This window comes from Castor canadensis, chromosome 3 (genome assembly GCF_047511655.1).
Source record: "Castor canadensis chromosome 3, mCasCan1.hap1v2, whole genome shotgun sequence".
NCBI lineage: Eukaryota > Metazoa > Chordata > Mammalia > Rodentia > Castoridae > Castor > Castor canadensis.
This window is the reverse complement of record NC_133388.1, coordinates 71,843,864-71,856,668: the sequence shown is the minus strand read 5'-3', so window position 1 is coordinate 71,856,668 and position 12,805 is coordinate 71,843,864. Positions and strand designations below refer to the sequence as shown.

At 36.8% G+C, this 12,805-nt stretch overlaps 1 protein-coding gene across 19 annotated transcripts in view; it reads left to right on the top strand.

The window, feature by feature from the left end:
- Npas3 (neuronal PAS domain protein 3) overlaps positions 1-12,805 on the top strand; it is an 869,823-nt gene that overhangs the window by 250,535 nt on the left and 606,483 nt on the right. The window contains exon 1 of one of the 19 annotated variants that reach the window (XM_074068184.1): positions 11,166-12,330. The exons of the other annotated variants lie outside the window; for them this stretch is intronic. The gene's annotated coding sequence lies outside the window, so the exon portion shown is untranslated. Of the gene's footprint in view, positions 1-11,165; positions 12,331-12,805 lie in introns of those variants that run through there. 19 annotated transcript variants of the gene reach the window in all.

Below are 12,805 nucleotides of genomic sequence, written 5' to 3'. Positions count from 1 at the left end.
CTGAGCAAGTCAAAAAGGCAGAAGTTACTTGGTAGAATGCTGATGGTCACATACTGTGTTGCTCTGTAATGTTCTCTGAGGTGCAATAGGGGTTGGAGGAGGTAGTTGTTTTTAAGTCAGTTACAGACAAGACCATTCCATGGGATCTTGGCCAACATTTAGGAAGAACTGTGGAATCAGATATTCAAATAAATTGAAAAATATTGTTAATATTGCTTACTTGGGGACAAATAGGAGTTTTTTATTTGTGTCCACAGAGTGCCAGAAGTACTGATGCTCACAAGATAGAACTAATTGATAGATTTGGATTTTTCCTGGTTTTAGACAGCACATGGGCTAGTTGTTTGCTTGATCCAGATGTTTGATGTTCTGTAGAAATGTTCCAAGGCATTGTATCTACATAGAGAGTAAGCAGGCATACTTTAAAAATACAAGCTTTTGCTGTCATTTGAACCTCTCCCACCCAGTAGTAAAAAAAAAAAAGTTTTGAAGTTTAAAACATAGCTATAATCTTATATAAACCATATTCCTTCAGCTCATACAGCTGATATTTGTTATCAACTAACAGTAACTGCTTTGTACTCTGCATTGTCAGATGTGGAGAAGAACCAGGTTTTCTTTTGGAAAAGCAGAGGTGAGATTATTGCATTTTAGGCAATTTTGATTAGCAAAAATTCAGGTAAAACAAGTTTTCACGTATCATGTCTGAGTATAATAGTCATGCTGGCCTTGCTGAATCCTGCGTGAAAGCCAGATTGCAAATTTACTTATTGAAGGCTTTGTGACTGTAGTAGGCACTACCAGGCTGGACAGTGGGGAGTCACATACTCCTAGAAAACCATGGGTAAAGGGGCAGTAACTTTGATACACATCACACTCACTTATCAGTAGTTCTGGTAATGCTATATGACAAAAGCACAAGTGCAAATAGAATCTTCAAGTGGAAAGATGTCCTAGGGGACAATTTATTTGTTTTAAGGTAAGAAAACACAGAAACTTGAAAAATTTATATGTCTCATTGAAATCATACAGCTAGCTACTAGTGGCAGAGTTTTGCCAAGCCTGTATGTCCCTGTATTGAATAACTGTGATTTTTTTTTTCTCAGTTATATTTTTCCTAACATCAAATAACTTCCTTATATGGACCACCTTAACCTACCCAATTAACTCTACTTATTTTCCAGAGGATCTATCTTTCAAATGCTTTAGGCCAGATCTGCTTAGAAATCATTTTTATACACACATTGGTTCCATTCAGGACCTCCCACTGACAGCATGATATAGTGAGACAGGCTTGTCTTTAATAGCTTAGTTAGCTTTCTTATGCCTAGGAATGTTAAGTATTCTGACCTACAGAGAGGAAGCAACTCTTTACTGCTCAACTGGAATTCCGTCTCTTATGAGTAGTAGAACTTCCTTGACACTGACATATTTCCATATGCCTGCAGACCACACAAGGATTGAAGTTTTGAAAATGCATGGATGGGTGGCTCTCCAGGAGTTATAAACCCAAATTTGTGCTATCTAAATGAAGACTCACCATTCCTGTTGAGTTCATGTGAAATATGAGCACATTGATATGGAAGTAAAGAGAAACTTTTCTTCTTATTCCTGCCTTTCATGCATAAATTATTGGTAGTTTACATGAGCTCATTTGTAATATATAATGTAAAAGACCTAAACTTAAGCCAAGCACAATGGCTCGTGATCATAATCCCAGCAATTTAGGAGGTGGAGATCATGAGGATCATAGTTTGAGGCCAATCCAGGCAAAAAGTTAGTGAGACCCTCCCCAACTCAGTCAATAAGATGGGCATGGTGGCAGGTGTCTGTGGTTCAAGCTATGAGGGAGGCCATAGGTAGAAGGGTTGTGGCCCTCCCTAGGAAAAAACGTGGAATCCTATCTGAAAAATAACTAATCCAAATAAGAGCTGAGGTTGTGGCTCAAGTGGTAGAGTACCATCCTAGCAAGCATGAACCCCTAAGTTCAAACCCTGATACCCTCATCAAAGCCTCAAACATAAATTTGCATAAAAGATCTAAATCTGTGTTGAGCACATAGTAACACATAAATGTTATAGAAATCATTATGAAATGAATCAAATTCACTCCCATATAATTCTTGCTATAGCTCTCAAAATCTGTATAGAATTTTTCCAAATCAATTTTTCTTGTGCATTTGAAGAATTTGGAGTTGTTTTCTTGTATGAACTGGCTTGATGTTTTTTCTTCTCTCTCAAGGTCTAAATACAGGTATTGATAACCATACATTATGACTGATTAAAAAAAATTCCAAAAATGCTTCTAAATGAAGGCTGTAATTTTGTATTGGATTTCTAGTGACATGAGCAAATCACTTGCTCTTTGCCCTTATGGATTTTATAATGTCATCAGTCTATCAATAAAATTATAGCCTACAGTTGGGCATACACCATTCCTTACTGTATTGCAAGTGAAGGGAAGCAAATTATAGTATGTCTGTCCTGAGATGCACTCCAGCAGGCTGTGTGTGTGTGTGTGTGTGTGTGTGTTTTCTTTTTCAACTGAGATCAACTGTATAATCAGTCCTGGAAGCTACAGACAAAGATCAGTGTCAGACTCTTACATAAGAATGTCTCTCATACTTTCACCTGCTGTGAGAGAAATTGACTAGAATTGTGCCATTCTGATCAATTTTATAAAGCAGCAGACTCTGCACATAGACATCATGGCTGTCCCTTACACCTGAGCTGTCAACTTCCATCCTGGGGCAGTGGGGGAAGGGCAGTGGGGGGAAGGGAAGGGACACTGCCACTGCCAGAGAATGGGTGTATATAGCCAGAAGAAAGTGAAAAGGGAACAGATGCCCCTGAAGGAGAAACAGACAGGTAAAGCCACATTTAAAATCCAAAAGAAGGCCAGAACTCATACCCAGAAGCAGAAAGGATTCAGGTACAGGAGATCAGTGGTTCCACCATGCATTTCAAATTTCAGAAGACCTTACTGGATAGATTGTCCTCTTCTGAAACTTGAAGAGAGTTAACATTTCAGCATAAGTGATCTGTGACTCCAGTCATCTGGAATCCTTTTTCTATGATATCTTTCCCATTCTCCTTTGAGTGCTGCCTCTGTCTACTTTTTTGTGTTTCTGATTGCACATATCACACAGATAGAGCAAATATGAACATCTGTAGATATTTCTTCCATATCTCTATTGTCAGGGATCTGTTTGGTGTGTAGGAAGGATTTATGGTGATTTGGTATCTTGAATATGGCTGGGTATGATTACCAAGAGAGGTTAGATAGTCTCTTGACTTCTCCTTCTTGCCTGGGTTTGCCTGAGTTTGGTGCTCACTAGATCCACCTCCAGAATGCAGAAAGCAGAGGAAACTGTGTTTTGAGAATTTACATGTTTCTGCCAGGGAGGCATTTATGAGTATTAAAGCTTGAAGAGGGTATCTGTGTTTCTTTTCTTTGTCCTTTCTTCCTCTCTCTTTCTTCTAGTATAATGCCATCCCAAAGACTGATTCGTTGGGTAGGTTTAATTTTAATAACACTACTGGATATGTTGTTTACTATTTATAATCTGACTTTTAAGGACATTTAGATTATCAGCATAATCATCTTTCAACAAACACTTGAAGTTGTGCTTGCACACAAGACACTGTCTTAACGTCATTATTGCACTGATAAAAACAAAGTCTTGTTTACTATGTACTTTTAATTAATAGCTAATTGCTAATTTCTTAGGGGGACTGCCCTCTGATGCCTTATAAAAGTAGCTACTTTAATTTTTAATAAAAGAATCTTTATAAATGACACCATGGTGAGCTGGTTGAATTATTAGATGTGATTGAATGTTTGAAACTGTGTGGCATAAACCTGGTATATGTATGTATATATGTATGTATGTATTTGTGTGTATATTATATATTTATTATATATAATAAATACATATATTTGAGTATTTTCAACTTTCTAAAGTACTTTTAACAATAGGCTAAATCACATGGAATACTAACTATCTTTTTTTCTGATTATTTTTAGCAAATTTCTGAAGCTGAGTGTCTTAGTCTTTTTGTCATTGTGACAAATACCTGATATATACAGTTTAAAGGAGAAAAGGTTCATCTTGACTTAACAATTTCAGTCCATGGTTGGCTGGCTGCATTGTCTCTGGGCCTGTGGTGAGGCAGAGCATCGGGAAAAGGGGAGGGAGGAGCTGAGGAGCTCATTTCATGGTGGCCAGCTAGGCTCCCATCCACTGCCTAACATTTTTACCACCTCCCAAAATAGTGCCACCAGCTGGGGACCATATCTTTAACATATAAAACTGTGGGGTCATTTATATTCATACCATAACACTGAGAAGCATATAAGCAGAAACTTCCAGTTGGAGGAAATCACCATTTGTAATCATGATTTCTTTTCTTCTAACTTTACCTTTCTCATTTTCCTGCAGTTGGTGCCTCTTCTCCATTTTGTCATTGTCACCTGTCTTTGCTAAAAATCTTCATGCTCCATTCCCTTATGTGCCCATAATTAAATTCTACTTTTAGGAAAGATTATTAATAGCATGTATCTAGTGTGTAACTGTTATATATACAGAGAGATTCATTTTTAAAGTAAGATCCCAAATATTAAACAAAAACTGGAGATAATCCATTTTAATTATCTAGATTTTGGTTTCTAAAGGAGGCAGTGGTAGGGGTGAATTTAAGTATGATATGTTTGATACATTATAAGAACTTTTGTAAATGCCACAGTGTACTCCACACAGCACAACAAAAAAGGAAAAAGAAAAAGAAAAAAAAGTTCTGTACTTAAATTTCTACCACTCTAATAAAATTCTTCTAATAAAACAAGAAAAGAAAGATCTGATACTTTTGGATCCACACTCTCATGTAGGAACAGACGCATTTTCCTGAGTATTGAATACTCCTGTTTGCTGGGCAAGTATGTTCCAGTCTTTCCAGTCTCCATTATTCCTATTACTGCAAGGTCTAGTGCTGTTAGTTACCAGTTGCTCACTGCTTTCCCTTATTTCTGTTTACTCACAAATTTTTTTCTATCCATTAGGTATTTGAGTTTGTGACCCTTACCTTGAGTTTACTTATACTAGACCAATAATAAGTCATAAAACTAATACAAACAAAATAAGTAAGCCACTGAGCTGTTCTTCTTGAACAGAGGAGACTTATGAAAAGACAGAGCACTAATCCAGATGAATGATTCTCTGAAAACGAGTTGAATAGAAGAAAAGATGGGGAAGGAAAGAAGGTATTTGAAGGACCATCCTGGCAATTAGTAAACACCAGATTTATCTAATACTAGTAAAGCTCAAATATCTCCTCTGAGAATCCTGAAAGCTGAGTAATTAGAAAATCTAGTTAGAAGCAGCCATATATACAATTCATTTTGTTGGGGGGCAGTGTGTGGATGGGTGGGTGGATGTATCTGGAAGGTAGGTTCACAGGTTGGGTAACACAGCAAAGTTGCCCAAGTCCTTGGTGACTTGATCTTTGCATTGTCTTTGCAACTTGACTTGTGGGAAACATTGCTGTTTTCAAAGGAATAAAAACTAAGGACTAAATAATCTTTGATTGATTGAAACTCAAAAGGAACCTCAAAGGAAACTTTTTCCAGGTATTTATCTCAGCCCAAACAAATCGAAGTAAAATATAAAGAGAAGATAGCAAGTGGATTTAAGAAACGTGTCATGTAAAGTGCAATTAAAAGGCAGCAGAATATCCATTTTAGGGGGAAGGGGGGGAGAAATGACCCAAACATTTTATGCACATATGAATAGAAGAAAAAAAAAGATATGGGACTCTCAGGCCAGGAGACAAGTGCTCAACCATTTACATTGTACATATTTCAACTAATTATATGGTGTCTGGCAGAGTAAGTTAGTAAAGTTATTTACTAATTTGTCTTGAGGTGCTAATGATCAAACCCAGGGCCTTGTATGTGGTAGGCAAGCACTGTACCACAGAGCTATTGCCTCAACCCAAGTCATTTATGGAGGCTTTGTGATGGGGCCCATAGAGAAGATTGCTACCTTCCATTGCTCTATTCAGTTGAGCAGTACCCTAACTGGCATCGTCTTACAAATCACCAAGTTCTTTCCCACATTTAAGAACTTACTATGAGTAGTTTAGATACATATTACTTTATGATTCTGGTAATTATATGTTCAAAATCAGAAAATTTAGTACTGAGTTTCAATTAATAAAATAACTGAAACTTTTCAGTGTCACATATACAAGGTTTGTTTATCCAAGAGCTCATACGTGCCTAATTATTTTACCCTTATTTTATATTTTAAGTGTTTTATGCCTTATGTTACTGACCTTTGTCATCCTGTTATGTAACTAGATTTGACTCAGAATTATTTAATTGCCATTCCTCAAAGTCAGATTTCTGTAAGAGTATTAAACATCTTTCAATGTTTTCAAAAGAATGTAGGATCTGTGGAAGACCTGGGTTCTGGCAAGTCCTGGAAGCCTAGGAATGAGCAGGTTTTTCTATGCTGACTCATTTTATAAAGTATCTAAGTGGGGAGTCATGTGTCTTCAAATTAAATCTTACATGATAATCCCTAGCACAAAAAACCATCCAGGCTGCTGCATATGTAGAGTTTAGTGTCATGGAGCCATCTTGCCAGCAAGAAGCCAAACCTATTAGAAATAGGAAGTGCAATAGTAATTTACAAACAATGAATGATTCTGATTAAAACAGGTGCATCTCTGTCATAATGTTCAGTAAAGAGCTCAAGATGTCAATTACAGCAGCTTTTTTTCACTTAGACTTGGGTCAGGATGTGAGACTGTACTGCAGGAAGCCTTTTTTAATGCAATATTTTGTATCATTTGTAAAGTCTTCTCCTGGGTAAGACCTTATAGCTGGTATTGGGTTGTCAGGGGATAGTGACACATGGAAAACATCACTCAGTAGACCAGGTGTGGTGGTTCATGCCTGTAATCCAGCTAGTTGGGAGGCAAAGAGATCAGGAGGATGATTGCAGGGGAATAGTTGGCAATAACCCATCTCAACCCACAAGCCAGGCATAGTGATGCACATCTGTCATCTAAGCTATGTGGGAGGTTGTAAGGAGGAGGATTGCAGTATGAGGCTGGGCCCTAGGCAAAAAGCAAGAGCCTATCCAAAATATAACTGAAGCAAAAAAGTGCTGGAGTATGGCTCAAGTGGTAGAGTGCCTGCCTAATAAGCTTGAGGTCCTAAGTTCAAACCTCAGTACTGCGAAAACAAAATAAAAAGTCAGTCAACCACTCAGTGGAAGTATATCCCACCCCCACAACCAGCAGTTTACCAACTTCACTGGGCAACTGCTTTGGGATTTTGAGAGGCCACAAAACGAATAAGAGCCCTGCTAAAGTACTTGGCTGTCTGGTTGAAACCCTTTTGGGATGCCTTCAAAAAGGGATAAAGACTCCTCCCACTGTTTCAAGTCCAGCACTGTTTTAGAGGAGTGGCCAAGTCAAGCATTTTTCTGTAACTGTTTTCAGGCTCTCGCACTGCAAGAAGTAGTGGGAGAATGGCTTTTGATAGCACTGTCTGATGAAGCATGTGTTGAACAAATAGTCCCTTTAGGTATCAAGGTACTTCTCAGTCTCAACTTTGGTTCCAATACAGTATATTTTTATTATTTTTTCAAAAAGTAATTTTTAAAATAAAAAGGTACATGTTTATTGACCAAAGTTCAGCAACTAGTTAACTCTACCACCACATTGCACTGGAAAGGGATGATCTTACTGTGTAGGAATGAGCAATCTTAGTCTATCAGTTTGTGGGAATTCATCCAGATTTGGATATATTTTCCTGTCTATGCAGACAGGAAAATATAGTAGTTATGCAACTCTAATTGTATGGTCCACCATACATATAGCTTTGTAAGCTCTCTTTTATCAACTAACCTATTGTAAAAAAATTCCCAGGCCATTGAAGACTTTTTCATTATCTGTGTTCAGTATCTTGAATATTCCATGGTTTATTTCTAAAGTTTATCAAAGATGCAGTGAACATTCCTTTAGAAATATATTTGTTCCCATCCTTGGTTATTTTTTTCTAAAAATTTTCAGGAACTCAGGCTTAGAAGTAGACAAATATCTAAGCCTTTGGGTATTTATTCACCAATGTGTTCTCCAGATAATCCTGCCAACTGTACGCTGTAATTTTGGAATTTGGATGAAAGGTGAGTTAAAATATATTTTAAAAACCCAGATAACTGAGGGATAGTATATAGAGTCTCTTGAGGCTGGTGGATTTTCTTCTCAGTTGTAGTGTTTAAAGGTGGCCATTTAACTAGGCTTTCTCTATTTCACAAAGGAATGCAGATAGTTAAGCTGTAAGGATGTGTTCATTGATGTCAAGTAAAAGCATGAGCTGTGTTTGTAATAGTCACCTGACCATAACTTTAATTTTCCATACTTAAAGATCTTCAGACTTGTCAAAGCATGCCTCCTCATTTCCAAGTGTGCCATATCAAGCTTGAAAGTTCTCAAAAGCTTTCTTTCACTTCGTGTGCTTTCAAAAGTGTTTGAAATCACACTTAAAGAAAATTAAAAGAAAAATGAATTTTCCCTCCAGAAAAGGTCATTTAGATTTGAATTCTAAATCAATTGAGCTTGGAACTTAAAGCAATTAACAGCAAACCTATCTACTCCAAATTGAGAATGTGCTTATAAGCCTGAAAAATTTGGGTTTTATTAGATATTTCATTAAGGAGTTAAGCTTTCATAACAATTATTATGGAATCTCTATGAATGATTATACATTAAATAAAATTTTATAAATGACTTAATTGTCATAAAAATTTAATAAGGAAAATCAGAGTCATGAGGACTTGATTTCTGTAGACACCAAGTAGTGTATTGGTGATAAGGATGGTACTGGAGTTACTTGCCAAGGATCAGCTTTCATGAGTCACCTGCCCTTTCTGTGCTTTGATTTTCTTGTGAGATGAAAGGCGTTAATACTTGTGAAGGATCAATTATCCTGGTTTGTCTAGGACTGTCCCACTTTTAGCACCTATGTCCAAGAACCAGAGAGTGTCCTCCCTAAGATGAGGAAACTCCTAGTTTTCAGGGATGGATGTGGAAAGTTGGAGGTAAAATAAAACCCATGCAAAGTTCCCTCTCCCCAAAGTGGCTGAAAATAACTGTTTTTGGTGGCAGATGGATCCAATACAGATGATCTGCCTTTCCTCACCCTCAACACTGTCCCCACCCCAGTGCTGATATAGGCTACCATGCATTAAATAAGACAATGCTTACGACACTTAGAGCCTGGCCAAAGAAATAGCAAGTATTCAAACATGTTTATTATTATCTTCAATTCTGTGTTGTTCTTCAATAGTGCTGAATACTCTTAATTAGCAGAAATAACATGCACTTCTCTACTATTGATATTATGAAAAATATGGCATGGTTCCTTGATGTGCTAGAAATTCCAGTAGTTGCCCTTTCCAGGCCAGTAAAATGCCCTGCTGCCAAAGGTACCCACCCTTCCTTCTCATTTTGCCTTTCAAAGGAGTTGCTCTACCCCTTTCAAATATTTAGCAGCAGACTTCCTCTCAATGTGTGCTCACGCTCCTGTTACTGTTAATGGAAGTCACACATGTGTGCTCACCAGGATGAGAAAGCCTTTATCCCATGTCGGGCAAAGACCCATGATCCTGAATCTCTTTCTAAACTTCAGACCTGAAGAGAGAAGTGAAGGGAATTGCTGCTCTCTCACTATATTAGCTTCTTCAATTTCCTTTTAATTTTAGCCTGCAACCTGCTTCTTGTAAATTTATGGGGATGAACAACATAAATTAAGATCTGGATGCTTTCCAGGAAGTGCCCAGTTCAAAGAACACCTTTTTAAAAAAATTTTAATAAACACAGTTGTGGCTATTTAGAAAGCACAAGCAGTTGCCCAATGAGTTCACATTTGCTTGTGAGGTTTCACATTTGCAGACTACACTGCTGAGAAAGTAAGTGAAGTGTTCACCCACCTCAAGTGTAAGCTGACTTATTTACTGTTCAGGACAGATAAATACTTGAATAGCACAAATCCTAAACCAGTGCCACAAAACCTTCAAATATAGTATCTTCCCCTTGTTCAAGACATTCATTTCTCCCCAAGAATTCTTTATAATGTATAAGACTTCAATTTATGTTTAAGAACTAGTAAACTATAGTGGTTTGACAGCCATTCACACTTAATTCTGTGCATTAAACCAACAGCATTCTTTTCCACAAACATCCATTGTTAGGACAATGCTCTCAGACAGAATTTATGAGAAATGGAATTATGTTACCAAGGAGATAGCATTTACTATAATGAAGAGTAGATCCTAGAAAATGGCCCCTTTTACAGCAGCTCAGAGCAGAGCCACAAAAGCAATTGATTGGTCTTGGCATTTAGTCTTATATCAGCTGTGTCATCCATAGCTTCAGGAGTGAGAACACTAATCTAAAGTGACATTTCTGTTCTGGCGGGCTTTTCTGCCCTGATGAAAGCAATTACTTCATTCCTAAATGATAATTTGCAGGAGTTTCAACCACTTTAATTGATAATTTTTTTGTTCTGAGTTCAATTGTGAAGTGATTAGCTGATTTGGTAAATAGAAATTTAAGGTGTGAAATATACAAGTTGCTCCAAGGTAAAGTGCTACTTATTGGGTGGAGAGAAATTACTTGATAAAGCTGCAGATTTTTCCCCATTATTATGGAACTGCCAGTTGTGTAGCTTAAAGTTCTGGGGGAAAATGAAGAACAAAACACTTTTGATTCACAAGGTTTTTGGCAGACCCCAAAGCACACAGTGAATAGTTGGGTCTTGCTGTGGTTCATTCAAGGGTTGTTTGAATCAAGGTGAACAGTGTTGAAAAGGACTGTGCAGACCTCTCTGCTTTCTTTACTACTTTTCTAATGACTCATTCTGGAATTAAATCCTCTTATTTAAAGTGTTAAGAATAAAAATGCTCATTGGCTAAAACCAATTAATTTAATTATTACCTTCAAACATACACAAGACATTTTCTGAAGATGAGGGAAAGCATTCTGCTGAATGGCTTTAATTACTCTTTTGATCTATTTTACTACAAGTCAAATGGGTCAAGATTTATTCAATAAGAATATGTTTTAGTTTAAGAATTGCATGTGCGCATCTTGGTTTTGATACTTTATCAAATGTTAGCAGTTGCAGATGTTTTTGATACTTTTTTAAGAAATCAATTTCATATTTTCTTACATGTGGAAAAATAATGGTCATTTCACATGTTAAATGAGAAAAATAAAGCAAGAATGAAGGTCAAACTGATTTAGCACATCAAACAGTCTTTGTCAGCCAAGCTTAATATATCCTGAGTTTGTGGAACAAATGAAATTTTGCTGCTATGTTACACTTTGCTTCCAAACAACCATTACAACTGGTTTTATATATTGTGTGCGCATCAGACCATCAAACAGTGCATCTTTACTGATGTGTTGCTGCAGTGATGATCTATGGCAGCAATCTGCCATTTATATAAGGGCAAAATGTGCATCTATATTTAGTTGTGAAATTGGCCTATTATACTCTTGATGTTTACAGAGGCTAACATAAATTAATGATGACAGCTATGAGCAGTGCATTAGTTAAGCAGCAGAGTTCTTACCTTGAACTTGAAGGTTCCAGTTTTAACTTCCAGCAGTATACTATCCAGCTTTCTTCACACATTGCATGAAGATTTCTGAAATTATTACCTTTTCTTAGAGAGTATTAAAAGACTTTAATTTGTGAGCTTTGTTGTTTATAAATCCTACCAGATACTAGTTGTTTATGCACTTCTCAATTATGTTACCATATAAGGAAGCCGATATGTACAATCATGTGAAAAAAACTCCTGAAAGAGTGTTTTCTGTGCAGCAGGCTGATTTGATTGACTTTGAACTTTGTGTGATGTCAGTGTGGGGTGGGCTGTTTTACTAAAAGTAATGAAAGAAGGGCAAGCCTTGCTTATGGAATCTTTATTGTACATTTTCCCTGGGAAGCGTCCTCATTCAGCTCATGTCAGGGCAAATGTAGGTACTGGAGTAACTATAGATTTCACAGTTAACTATGACCAGAGATCTGACAAGTATGCAGGTGTTCAAAGGTTCATGAGTTAAAATGCTGAAGCCTTTGATGAATTTTTGATGGTTGCATTTTTAATACAGGTTGACCTTCTTCCTTTGAGGCTGTATGCCAGATTAATTGATAAATAGTAGAAGTCTGTAGCGCTGGGTTCTCCAAAGCAAAACAAGTAGGAAAATCCATAAAAACCTGCCTGGCTGGCTCCTTTAGAAGTACTTTAAAAAGGTAAAATTTAAAGCCATTTTGACCATACATCTCCTTTGCCCTACAGTTAGATAACCAAAATCTGCCATGTTCTTTTATAAAGACCAGATATTGTATTCGAAAAGTTTACATGGTGTCAAACTGATGCTTAGAGGTAGGACTTTTCATTTACAGATAATGTAGTTATATTGATAACATAGAAAAAGTTGTTCTTCTAATACAGCTTTAAATTTTAAGACTGATAGAAACATGGCTATGTGGAAAACACTGTAGAGGAAGAAACACTTGGATAAGTGGACTTCCTTATTGTTCCTCTATGATTTGTTATTTTTACTCTTTGCTATCCTCTAAAGGTGTATAGCTATGTTTATTTCTGTAATTACAGCCATATCTGTGAACTTGGAAACCAAGTAATTAATTTCACAAAGCTAAATTTGATCAATCTGAAAATATAAATTTTCTTTTTAATTTAATGATTACTCAAGTCCTGAGTTAT